This window comes from Schistocerca serialis, chromosome 4 (genome assembly GCF_023864345.2).
Source record: "Schistocerca serialis cubense isolate TAMUIC-IGC-003099 chromosome 4, iqSchSeri2.2, whole genome shotgun sequence".
In the NCBI taxonomy this organism is placed as follows: domain Eukaryota; kingdom Metazoa; phylum Arthropoda; class Insecta; order Orthoptera; family Acrididae; genus Schistocerca; species Schistocerca serialis.
This window is the reverse complement of record NC_064641.1, coordinates 194,358,786-194,373,034: the sequence shown is the minus strand read 5'-3', so window position 1 is coordinate 194,373,034 and position 14,249 is coordinate 194,358,786.

Genomic DNA, 14,249 nt, shown 5'->3' with positions numbered 1-14,249 from the left:
TTCCAGGAGTGTAGATTCAGATGCCAAAGTTCCCAAATCTGTGAGACGTTATTGATGCATAGTTGATCTGAAACAACTTTTATTACTTGTCGGAGTGCTGAATGATCATTCTGCTTTAGCTACAGTCATTGGAAGAGTGTAAGATATGCACGGGAACAAGGTTAAAATTTTAAGCTTGTGCATCTTATTCAAGATTTCCAATGATTCCAAAGTTATGTACTCAAAGTATGAAGTATGAATTGTTTTCAAATATTTAATTTCGTCTTTAAAGCTGTTGTGATATTATTATGGTGTTCACTGGTAAATAACTTGCATACTTTAGCGGCCTGATCGTCAGTCATCTTGGAGTATTTCCATAGAACCCAAACATTCCAGCTAAGATCTTAAGTGTTTCATTTAGATTTTTAAGTTAGTCACTAGGTTGTCAGTAACGACATAAAATACATTTATCTGGAATGAATCTTCTGAATTCACACCTGTCCCTTCATTACTGGCTTCATCACGAAACGATTTCCTCTCCTTAGTGCGCATCTCCGGAAACTCAGGATCGAAGTTAACTGCACTGACAACAACTTTAGATGAGGGACAATGTCGTCCCAATTTTCGCGAAGATATTTTAATTCATTTAATAAGCTCTCCTGAGTCTCTTACCCCAATATCAAAGGTAGTATTTCGACCATAAAGTAAGTTGCTTCTGTAGTCAACTAATACCAGCAACTTTAGCCAAACTGATGCCTCTAATGTAACCCAAAACATCTCGTACCACAGAATGTGTTTCAGCTGACCAGTATAACTTACTGAGAGCCTCAACAGCAATTACAATCTTATCCAAGTGACCTGCAGTTACTATCGCAGCATCAGTCTGAGCCCTCTCATCTGCGCAAGACAGGGAATATAAAGAATTTCAACATATTGTTTCAGAATTTAGCATCGTTGTGGACTGCTACTGAACAAGTTGTACAGAAGTCGAATCATTCCGCAGTATCTGCTTCACGAGAACTCTCAGCTGCATAAACTCCACATAAAGCTATGAAAAGCACATAAAGAAAATTTTGTAAGAGGATTTCGCTGAAGAAAATGGGTATGAGCTCCTTTATAAGACTCTTTAATACTAATTCCGTTACCATAACCTTACGCGCAGCATTCACTGATAGGAACTAAGTGTTTCACAAGTGTTGATCTAATGAAATGTGCAATAGCAAGTCTCGTTTTCTTTTTTTATGAAACGTCCCCTTAGAATAATTAATAAATTACGTTATTTGATTTTCAAACAGCTGAGCAAAACTGAACGCACTCAGACATTTCTCACTTTACTTATTCTGATCATCACTAAACTGCCAGCCAATATTTTTAGCGCAACGCAATCTGACTTTCAATAACCCCTACAAAAGAATGGCCCTGACTAACATTAACCTATACGTTTCACAAATCACTTACCTCACAAAAATCTTCGTTAGTCGAACTACTGCAATACAGCGAGCGCCAATACCGCCAGCTAAATAAAAGATTCTATCTACTGAAGGCACCAACTACTGATAGGAATAGTTAGCAAATGAAAGATTTTGATAGAGAGCAAACAATGTATTTACCTTAATAGTGTTCAAAAGTGATTATATATATATATATATATATATATATATATATATATATATATATATATATATATATATATATATAGCAGTTCATGGCATCCAGTCTTACAAATTTCCTGTCTCTGATGGACACACGTCCAGATCATCCGCTCTCAAAACTCCACCATTTCTCTCCCCACATCCACCACTGCTGGCGGCTCACCTCCAACTGCGCAATACTACGCGCTGCCCAACAGTACAATAGCAAACCAGCCACGTACTGCACACAGCACAGCCAGTGAGTTTCATACCAAGGGCTACGTGGCGTTACCAATATAAAAACCTAAACAGCCTACTTACAATTTCGATCTACGAATTCCAGAAACTATTTATTTCATATTAATCCATTTCCTTCTTGAAGTAAACATAATGCAGGGTGAGTGTTATCTATTCACTATAATTTTAGTAAGGAGTTGCATCAACAATAATTGAATGATACGAGGGATGTTCGCAAAGTAAGGTGGGATATGTCGCGAAATGACGGTGAAAATCCGATGAAGCTTTGCACATATGTACTAAGACTGTCGATCGCGCCACGTCGCTATTTTCAGTTCTGAGCGCACAGTAACACGTAAAGATGCGTGGAACAACAGTGTCTCCCGCCAAGTATGGTTGCCCACTGCGAGGTTTCGCCTGAATTCATGCAATACCGCATAATTAACCTGTTTGCATTTCGTTCTTCATGACAATTCTAGACCGCACACTGCAGCGGCTATGAGGACACCACTACAGCGTTTTCGATGGGAAGTGTTTCGTCACCCTGACAGCCTAGACTTGGCTCCCTCTGATCTTCATCTCTGCTCATATGAATCGCTGGCTATGAACGCAACGTTTTGGCACAGACAACGAACTGCAGAAAAGCGTACAAAAAAATGGTTCAAATGGCTCTGAGCACTATGGGACTCAACTGCTGTGGTCATTAGTCCCCTAGAACTTAGAACTAATTAAACCTAACTAACCTAAGGACATCACACACATCCATGCCCGAGGCAGGATTCGAACCTGCGACCGTAGCGGTCTCGCGGTTCCAGACTGCAGCGCCAGAACCGCGCGGCCACTTCGGCCGGCAGAAAAGCGTACAGGTGTGGCGGAAGGCACAGGCAGTTGCCTTCTATGATGAGGGTACTGCAAGGTTGGTACAAAGCTTCGACAAATGTCTATGTCGGAGTAGTGACTATGTACAGACGTAGCTGGAAGGTGTAACAAACTGTTGTAAATAATACATAAATGACCTCGTGGATGAAATCGGAAGTTCACTGAGGCTTTTTGTAGATGATGCTGTGGTGTATCGAGAGGTTGTAACAATGGAAAATTGCACAGAAATGCAGGAGGATCTGCAGCGAATTGACGCATGGTGCAGGGAATGGCAATTGAATCTCAATATAGACAAGTGTAATGTGCTGCGAATATATAGAAAGAAAGATTCCTTATCATTTAGCTACAATATAGCAGGTCAGCAACTGGAAGCAGTTAATTACATAAATTATCTGGGAGTACGCATTAGGAGTGATTTAAAATGGAATTATCATATAAAGTTGATCGTCGGTAAAGCAGATGCCAGACTGAGATTAATTGGAAGAATCCTAAGGAAATGCAATCCGAAAACAAAGGAAGTAGGTTACAGTACGCTTGTTCGCCCACTGATTGAGTACTGCTCAGCAGTGTGGGATCCGTACCAGGTAGGGTTGATATAAGAGATAAAGAAGATCCAACAGAGAGCAGCGCGCTTCGTTACAGGATCTTTTAGTAATCGCGAAAGCGTTACGGAGATGATAGATAAACTCCAGTGGAAGACTCTGCAGGAGAGACACTCAGTAGCTCGGTACGGGCTTTTGTTAAAGTATCGAGAACATACCTTCACCGAAGAGTCAAGCAGTATATTGCTCCCTCCTACGTATATCTCGCGAAGAGACCATGAGGATAAAATCAGAGAGATTAGAGCCCACACAGAAGCATACCGACAATCCTTCTTTCCACGAACAATACGAGACTGGAATAGAAGGGAGAACCGATAGAGGTACTCAGGGTACCCTCCGCCACACACCGTCAGGTGGCTTGCGGAGTATGGATGTAGATGTTGATTTCGCGACTGATCGGAACTTACTTTCTGAACAGCCCTCGTACTGCTCATTTTCTCTCTGTTCCAAGAAAGCAACCCAGACATGATAGGCATAACAAGAAATAAATTCATTCTGTGTATCACTTGACAGATAATACACTTGTTACAGCTTTCGAGCTTCTTGTCGTGCTCTGACCTTGTCAATTTGTTTTACAAGAAATTTGTCACAGTGACATAAGAGCTCTAATTTTCCTTGCAAACTTCCATTATTTGGATCTCCAATTTTCTGAGCTGAATCTCTAAAGGTCAGACCTCTTTGACCAAGAAATGTCACATCAGGTAATATGAGAGATCCATTGTAAGTCGGCTGTTCTACATACGAACAAAAGAAGAATTCTTAACTTCCGAGAATTAGCTTGTCCAATGCACCTCTTTCATGCCATTTCATTTATTTACTTTTATTGTTCTGCCAGAACAACTATGTACAAACAAAAATATTTTATTTTGAGTTTATTCTTGAATGCAAAATATTTCTGTATACGCGTTTTTCGCGTAAAATAGCCTGTCGTCGTGTGCATTTGTTGGCGAAATTTTTTTGGTAGGATTTACAAGAAGAAGGCGCATTTTCGACTCCATGCAAGATGGTTTTAGTGCGAAATGTCTAGAGAAAACATAGTGCATTCAAGGTTAAACACGAAATATAATTGTGCAAAATGGTTTTAGTGTAAAATGTCTCAAGAAAATATAGCGCATTGAAGATTAAACACTAAATGGTCTGTATGACGCATAGCACTGAAGAATTGGAGTGAAAAGGAATCTGTGGTAATGTTCCTTTATTTATTATACGATACAAAATTTATATTGCAACAGCAGCCTATTATTTGCCAAATTAGTACCCCAGGTGATCGTAGCTGTTGAGACTTGCCACCCTCGTGAAGCTTGGACTCCGGGTATATGCCCCCCCCCCCCCCAGAACCCCCCCCCCCCCCTTCCTCTCATCGGGACTGTCTATAGATCTCCCTGCCACTGACTGGTGTGGCGGAGCAAACTAAAGTGGTTATGTTGCTCGGAATGATAGCAGCCACGAAACTTTTAGCACGATCTCCAGTACCGACCAACAGTAAATGTTTACATTTTTAACTGGTAATGTTCTAGTCATGTATGTGTTTGATGTGATACATAAGTATGAGAAAAAGGAGCTGGTGCCAATGGAGACGCGAGAGAGACACGAAAAGCGAAAAATCCTTGGCGGGCTGTTATCGCTGGAAGGTGAGAAGTGTGTCAGAAAGCAGAGCAATGATAACTATCCGGAAAAGACAAAGCTTAAAAAGGGGCTGGAAAGGTGCACTTCTTTGGTAGTTTATAAATGCTTCCGTTTACCTCTCTGGACTATCGGAGTTGGTATAAATGTGAATTATTGATACTGAACGGGGACATATTCGCATTTTTCATTCTGCGTCTGACCTGAAAGAAGATTCTGATGCCGAAAGGGTGATGGACTGAATGAAACTTTTAGTTTTCCAGCTAACACAGTCACGATCTGGACGAACTCAACGTCTAATTCTAAAAGAAAAAAGTTGCCGCTCGTAATTAAACAGTTGACTGGACGATGAAAATTGTTTCCATGGAAGTTTGTGTGTTGAAAATATCTAACGTTTAGAAAATCTGGAATCATTAAACAACCGGAAGTCGCTATTTAGTCTTTTTGGTACCTAAACTGAATTCGAGGGTTCCAAAATATTTCTATCTAAATGCTAGTGGGAGAAGTTATATTAATAGGAGCCAACGCTTGAAGAGAGAGAGTTTGTTAAAAATATTTAACTATCAGAGACAAGGCAGCAGTGGCGAGTAGGAAACTTTTTTTTATTTTCTAAATAAAAAAAATCTAGTGATAGACTCAAAGGAGACGTTGTGGGAGCCCATTTCATTAGTGTGCAGTCCAAGGGAGAATATGAGTCTGTAACAGTTATTTATGACACAAAAGTGTCTATGTCTGTTTATTGAATTTTCACAGTTTTATGTTTGAGGAAGCGTAATAATAAAATTTTCTTCTAATCGCGGGTAAACCTCTCGTAATTAAGCTGTTGACTGGATGATGAAAATCGTTTTCATAGAAGCTTATGTGTTGAAAATATCTAACGTCTAGAAAATACGGAATCACTGAACAACCAGAAGTTGCTATTTAGTCCTTTTGGTACTTAAACTGAAACCGAGGTTCTCAGAATGTTTCTACTGTCTATCTGAATGTTAGTCGGAGAATCTGTATTAATAGGAACCAACGCTTGAAGAGAGCTATATGTATATGAATCTACTGGAACTAAAGAAGTCATAGGAGGAGATCATATCTCTGACTCGTCACTTCAGTCTGCGTATATAGTTCACAGATGTTTGAGACTTGAAAAGGTATCTGAAATAATATAATTTCATTTGATATCTCTGACGATTCAGCGGTTTGTATTTTTGCCCTTCAGCTATATGAGTCTGGCAAGTGTACGAGCTGTACTAGAACTAGCCAAGAGTTTTACATTAACAAACAGATAAAATATCTAGAAGATCTGTTAACGGACGCTGTAGAAGGATAAACGTTTAAGAATTTCATCACAAAAGGAATGGCGGAGGGAATTCATGTTCTTAAATCAGTTCAGCAATCGGAGGAAGGCAACTTCCTGCCACCTCCAATAGAACAATGTCTGGTAAAGTACGATGGTTATCAAAACAATTTCCGTGTTCACAACAACTTTACTTATCAAAATGTTAAGAGCGTGACAGTGGAAAAATGAGACACGTGAGATAGTGACTTTAATATTTCGTCATAGCAACTTTGTAAGTTTTAGTCTATCGAATTTAAGAGTTTTCAGTGCTTCCAGCAAAATATGGTCTTCGGCTCTGAGAGACTATGCATCAGTCTTAGCTTCCACTTCTTCATTATTTGATATTAATTTTCATCTGCTGGGTGACTTCATCTAGTTTGGAAACAAAAATCAATCACTGCAGCCCAAACATGGTGAATACTACGTGCTGAGGCACTTTGATGCGGTTTACATGCAGTTTCGCACTAATGACTGTATTCGAAGTAAATGTAAGAACGAGTCGTCATAATGGAGAAAAGTTTGTTTTTCGCAAGATGTGCCCATGCCCATGGAATAAGATCTAGGCTAAATTTATATTTACCAAGAAATAAAGAATGAACACAAATCGAAACAGCATTTTCTGCCAAGGATTACATTGCACTATAAATTCTCTAAGGGATTATGGAAACGCTCTTATTTATAAGCTACTTTGAAGGTACCTATTAAGCAATACATTCTACGTAATGTTGAAAAGAAATTAAATCCCCGTACTACATTATTTGCTGGGAGACCCCATCTAGGGGTTGTTCTGCCGACAAGTGCAAGTCTTTTTATTTGAGGACACTTTGGCGACCTGAGCGTCGACGATGGCATTTGCAGATAATTTTGGCGAGTAACTTGACATTTATCGTGAAATTGACTTTTGAATACTCAGTGCTACTAAAAAAAATGTCGTGTGACTAGGGCCTCCCGTTGGGTAGACCGTCCGCCTGGTGCAAGTCATTCGATTTGATGCCGCTTAGGCGACCTGCGCGTCGATGGAGACGAAATGATGATCATGAGGACAACACAACGCCCAGTCCCTGAGCGGAGAAAATCTCCGACCCAGCCAAGAACCGAACCCGGCCCCTTAGGATTGACACTTTGTCGCTCTGACCACTCAGCTACCGGGGGTGGACTTCAGTGCTACTGACGTAGGTAGATCTGGTAATCCTTTAAACAAGGGAGTGTAGTCTTCACAATGTAGCAGACGCACTGTCTCCCCAGCCAAACGTAGCTACGGTGTTTTTCACTCGGAAATAATTTCTACTCTAGTCGTAATATTGTAGTGATACCAATACTAACTAACAGATGAATGGAAAAACTGGTAGAAGCCGACCTCGGGGAAGATCAGTTTGCATTCCGTAGAAATGGTGGAACATGTGAGGCAATACTGACCCTACGATTTATCGTAGAAGAAAGATTAAGGAAGGGCAAACCTACGTTTCTAGCATTTGTAGACTTAGAGAAAGCTTTTGGCAATGTTGACTGGAATACTCTCTTTCAAATTCTGAGGGTGGCAGGGGTAAAATACAGGTGAGCGAAAGGCTATTTACAATTTGTACAGAAACCAGATGGCAGTTATAAGAGTCGAGGGACATGAAAGAGAAGCAGTGGTTGGGAAGGGAGTGACACAGGGTCGTAGCCTCTCCCCGATGCTATTCAATCTGTATATTGAGCAAGCAGTAAAGGAAACAAAAGAAAAGTTCGGAGTAGGTATTAAAATCCATAGAGAAGAAATAAAAACTTTGAGGTTCACCGATGACATTGTAATTCTGTCTGAGACAGCAAAGGTCTTGGAAGGGCAGTTGAAGGAATGGACAGTGTCTTGAAAGGAGGGTATAAGATGAACATCAACAAAAGCAAAACGAGGATAATGGAATGTAGTCGAATTAAGTCGGGTGATGCTGAGGGAATTAGATTAGAAAACGAGACACTTAAAGTAGTAAAGGAGTTTTGCCATTTGGGGAGGAAAATAACCGATGATGGTCGAAGTAGAGAGGATATAAAATGTAGACTGACAATGGCAAGGAAAGCGTTTCTGAAGAAGAGAAATTTGTTAACATCGAGTATTGATTTAAGTGTCAGATAGTCGTTTCTGAAAGTATTTGTATGCAGTGTAGCCATGTATGGAAGTGAAACATGGACGATAAATAGTTTAGACAAGAAGAGAATAGAAGCTTTCGAAATGTGGTGCTACAGAAGAATGCTGAAGATTAGATGGGTAGATCACATAACTAATGAGGAGGTATTGAATAGAATTGGGGAGAAGAGGAGTTTGTGGCACAACTTGACAAGAAGAAGGGATCGTTTGGTAGGACATGTTCTGAGGCATCAAGGGATCACCAATTTAGTACTGGAGGGCAGGGTGGAGGGTAAAAATCGTAGAGGGCGACCAAGAGATGAATACACTAAGCAGATTCAGAAGGATGTAGGCTGCAGTAGGTACTGGGAGATGAAGAAGCTTGCACAGGATAGAGTAGCATGGAGAGCTGCACCAAACCAGTCTCAGGACTGAAGACCACAACAACAAGAACAATCAATCTGTTGAGGAGACATGCTTGTCATCACTGCGAACTTCTTCCTCGTGCATCTCAAAATGAGTACAGATCTTCAAAAGGACAGTAGTGGGCATTGTAGGCTACCTGGCTTCATGAATTACAAATTGGACTCGGTAACAATTTCAGTTTAAACTTCTGTTCAGGTGTCGGTTGTGTTTCTGAGACTTCATCATGCGAAATGGCTCTGATGTGCGTAGCTGTCACCGACCCATTAATGTTTCCCCAGACTTGAGTGCATAAGGTCCACGGGTGTTTGACTTACATGGATTGTCTGGGGGTGCTCATTATTAAGGCTTAGCAGATTAAACCTGTGGATGATTTTTGTATCAACGAAGCTTCACTATAAATATTGTTTGTCGATGTAATCCGGCGTAGTTCTCAGGGGTTTAACGTCTATTTTTGAACGGTGTCTGCAGGCTGACAAAAGAGAAATATACGTTTGGTGTTGGTTTCTTCTCTATCTTCGAGAATCCGGTATGTCCGCCTGAGATAGATGGCGTTGCGCACCCGTGTTCTCTAGTCCGACGTCCCGCATACTGATAAAAGGCGTTTTAAATATGTTTAGGTTCTACATGAACCATAAGGCGTTTTAAATATGATTAGGTTCTAAATGAACCATGACTATGTTGATAAAATCTGTGTTGTAAAGGGTAAAGGCATTGGAAATATGGCATAAATATGACTTATTTTCGCCAAGGCGTTTGCTATCCGGTCTAGGTTGCATATGTGTTGCTCTGTAAGTATAACTTTGCTGGTACATGTCTTATTATGCCAGTTTCGATGTGATATTTCTTCCGAGCAAGCCATATTGTACATTGCCAGTTGCTGTCTGTCGGTCACTCGTGGTAACCAGTGCTGTAGATGCTGTCCCCGGGGTCCTAAGGCGAGTACGGCTTGTTTTGTTTTGTTAAGGACGACCACAGTGGTTTACTGGTAATGCGCGACAATCTCCTCTGCCGTTCGCGCATCTTCGACGTTGTCCAGTAAAATGCTTATATAATTTGCATCTGCATGAACAACATCTTTAATTCCGAAGATGTGGACGCTGCTAAATGCATTTTGTAATCTTGGCAATGATGGTTCGGCCTTTATGACATAAAGTGAAGAACAGAAGTGGCAATCCCGTTTAGGTGCAAGCTGCATTCTGGATGACGTCCGTGAAGGTGTTGTTGACCTGCATTTTCGCCATTGTTCTGTGGGGACAGTTTCGAATGTCAATTATTACGCCCTCAGCAAACCCATACGACTGTCATGACTGTAAGAACATAACCGTCTTCAAGCCGGTCGTAAGCTTTCTCGAAGTCGGGAGGGGCATTTGCTCGGGATGTCGGGACATTCCAAATGAGATATACCAGGTCTCGGTAGTAAAGTCAACATACAGGCTGACCCAGACTCCGTTAACATTTGAAAATTCAATACTTGCCGAAATAGTGTAGATATAAAGATAAAGATTGGCACACATACTTGAAATGACATGAAGTTTTAGTGAAACCAAAAAAAGTGCACAAAATGACCAACAGATGGCGCTTTATGTGAGACAAAAACAATAATTAGCATAACAATTGATTTTTAGCGAAGGCAATGTTCTTTATAACAAATGCTCAACTTTTCAGCCGTCATTCAACAACGATACCTGCAGTCGAGGGGCAATTTTGTGAACAGCACTGTACAGTATATCAGTAGGTATGGTGAGAAACTGCCGTCAGATGTCTTTCAGCATCCCTAATGAGGTCAGACTTAGCGGCAGACTTTCACCTTCAAGTAATCTCACAGCTAATGATCAGATGGATTGAGATCTGGGAAACTGGGATGGTAAGCCTGACCAAGGAAGTGGTGGTTCAGCATGCAATCTTCACCATGTGGGCAAGAGATCTTTTACACGTGTGGCAAGATGGGGTGGAGCGCAATCCTGTGTAAAAGTCGTCCCTTCCAGCAGGTGTTTATCGAACTTCGTGATCATTTTCTTCACAGCGACACTTGTCGCAGCATCTTTACTTGTTCGAACATGGTGACACCATCGTGAAGCTGTAGCAGCAGTGGCCGATCCCAGTGGAGGTTCGAGTCCTCCCTCGGGCATGGCTGTGTGTGTTTGTCCTTAGGATACTTTAGGTTAAGTAGTGTGTAATCTTAGGGACTGATGACCTTAGCAGTTAAGTCCCATATGATTTCACACACATTTGAACTTTTTCTTTGTAGCAGCAGTTTCTCCAGTCTAAAAGTAAAGCTTCGTTAACATTACCTTTTCTGGTGAAGTCAACATTCCCGATTTCTGGCGCATCTAACTTTCACTCTGACTACAGCTCATTTTATATGTAATTCTCGTGTGGTGTCACTAAGTTATTGATGTCCAGCTTGTAATGCCACAACAAAGCATAGCTAAGGCGCAGCAGTTGAATAAGTGAACGCTCATGCCATCTGTTGGATAGTTGCGCAAACAAAAGCACAGGTGCTTCCGCCTGGCAGCAGTCAAATGAAATAGCGCTACGAGTAAGACAGGATCTGAATAGTCCTGCACTCGGACGACGAAATACAGAAGCATTAAACTAGGATAATATTACTATGTATAGTAAAAATATTAATTTTATATATATATATATAAAATTAATATATATATAAAATTATATATATATATATATATATATATATATATATATATATATATATACAGGAGAAGCGGGTGCAGTTGGTGTGTTAGCTGCTGTTGCCATGAACCCACACATGAGTACACGGGACATTGCAAGAGCCGGTGGACTGAGTCAAAGTAGTGTCATGCGCATACTGCATCGTCACCGCCTTCACCCATTTCATGTGTCGCTACACCAGCAGTTACATGTTGATGACTTTAATCGTCGAGTGCAATTCTGTCAATGGGCATTAACAGAGAATGTGTTGCAGTTCTACCTGTTTACCGATGAAGCAGGTTTCACAAACCATGGGGCAGTGAATCTATGGAACATGCGTTACTGGTCGGTGGACAATCCTCGCTGGCTCAGACAGGTAGAGCAAAAGCGACCGTGGACTGTAAATGTATGATGCTGAATCATTGGTCCTCACTTCATTGCAGGGGCCCATACAGCTGCAACATACATCGCGTTTCTACAGAATGATCTGCCAACGTTGCTCGAAAATGTCCCACTGGAAACGCGTCGACGTATGAGCATGATGGTGCACCTGCACATTCCGCAATTAACACTAGGCTGACCCTTGACAGGATGTTCGACGGGCGTTTCATAGGACGTGGAGGACGCATAAATTGGCCAGCCCGTTCTCCTGATCTTACACCTCTGGACTTCTTTCTGTGGGGTACGTTAAAGGAGAATGTGTACCGTGATGTGCCTACAACCCCAGAGGATATGAATCAACGTATTGTGGCAGCCTGCGGCGACATTACACCAGATGTACTGCGGCGTGTACGACATTCATTACGCCAGAGATTGCAATTGTGTGCAGCAAATGATGGCCACCACATTGAACATCTATTGGCCTGACATGTCGGGACACACTCTATTCCACTCCGTAATTCAAAACGGAAACCACGTGTGTACGTGTACCTCACCCCTCATGGTAATGTACATGTGTGTCAGTGAAAAAGACCAATAAAAAGGTGTTAGCATGTGGACGTAATGTGCTGTTCCAGTCTCTTCTGTACCTAAGCTCCATCACCGTTCCCTTTGGATTCCTACGTAATTTGGTGCTCTCCGATACACGTGATCGAACAGCGGAGGAGTGGTACTCAAGTGTAAACTTTAGGTTACAATATCTCCGGATGTAATTAACATTTTACAAAGCAACAAACGGCACTGATTACGTATTTGTTTATATGTTCAGATGTGCTAACAAAACTAACGGGGTTCCCTTTAAAAAAACGTAGGTTTGTGTTAAAAACATACTTCCGTCCATTATTTTATGGTTTGTATTAACCAATTACACTAGCCCCTCTCCTCACGTTCCGTCTGTGGAATCGATTCGTCAGTATTTGATGTGGTTTACGAAATACATCCAGCGGTAATGTTAGGTGACTCACCCTATATATATATATATATATATATATATATATATATATATATATATATATATATATATATATGACTGTAATTGAATATGGTGATGTTATGGTATGTCCATTTGTAAATAGAGAACTTGGCATAGTGTAAATTAATGTTTAAATGTGAGGAAAATCCCCGAGAACGCGGACAATGCAGGTTGGCGCGTGAATTTGGGAGTAGAGAGAGATGTGTTCTGGAACTGTTAAAACGCAGAACAGAGATTACGTGGCGCGAAAGTGACGGTTTTAGTACGGTACGGTAACGTTGCTTATAGACACTTAAAAGTGAGCTTACAACAAACACAAATAGGATTTATGGTGTGTCAGCAAGTCAAATGCAAGCAACATTTCGACGGAGGCGGCTTGTGAGCGATATAGTTGCTGTTCCCGCTCAAAAAGCACATGGCACGCCTTGTGGAAGTCTGCGTAATTTACGACGGACTGCAGCGACCAGCAGCAAGGTATGAAGTGACCAGTGTCTGCAGCTAATGTTGCAATGTGATCTTACCACCATATGAGATCCATTGACGAGCTCACGCCAGCACAAGCAACAAACTAGTAGTTATCAAACGACTGTGTTTTTATGAACAGTGCATTATGTACCGCCGCCATAACAAGTACATTTATCCGTAGCAAACCAGTTTATGTATTTATCAAGTCAAGTTCTCTACAGTGTAATGTCTGAGTGAAACAATAAGTTTGTGATTCAAAGTGCATTCCAAGGGTGTCATCAATTATTTACAGAAAATAGTCCATTATTATCCCAAATCCATCACTGTGTGTGCAGCAACACCAGTAAAAAGGCTATATTACGTGAGTATCGGCGTATTAATGCAACAAGAGGATATAATCGGAGTCAACTCCGAAAATTTCCAACAAACGCCGGATTATACAACTGACAGAAGACGCCAGGTATTGTGCCACATTAATTACAGTTCAACTCGATGTGGTGGCTTTTCAGTACATTATCAACGTAAAAACTCATTCAGTTTCATTAGAACAAAGTGATTCTAAAGTAATGTTTTTAACATCTCTAGTAACCATCAGTTCTATAGTGTTCATTGATTATTCAATTAAAGAATTTATTGCCACCACAGCACTCATTGTACCTTCAGTACAATGCAAATTCAGTAACATTAAAATCATTACTGACAGTTGGTGTAGATCAATCTAACTTACAACAAGTTCAAGTGTTTATCATATGTGTGTGTATATTGTGTTACGTAAATGTTTTTCGCCTTCTAGGCGTGATTAACGTACACCAGTTAGTGCTTCTGTTCAGTCACTTCAAAGAGGTTATTTTTGTTAATGAAAATCAGAATTCATTTAACATTCGATTTCTTG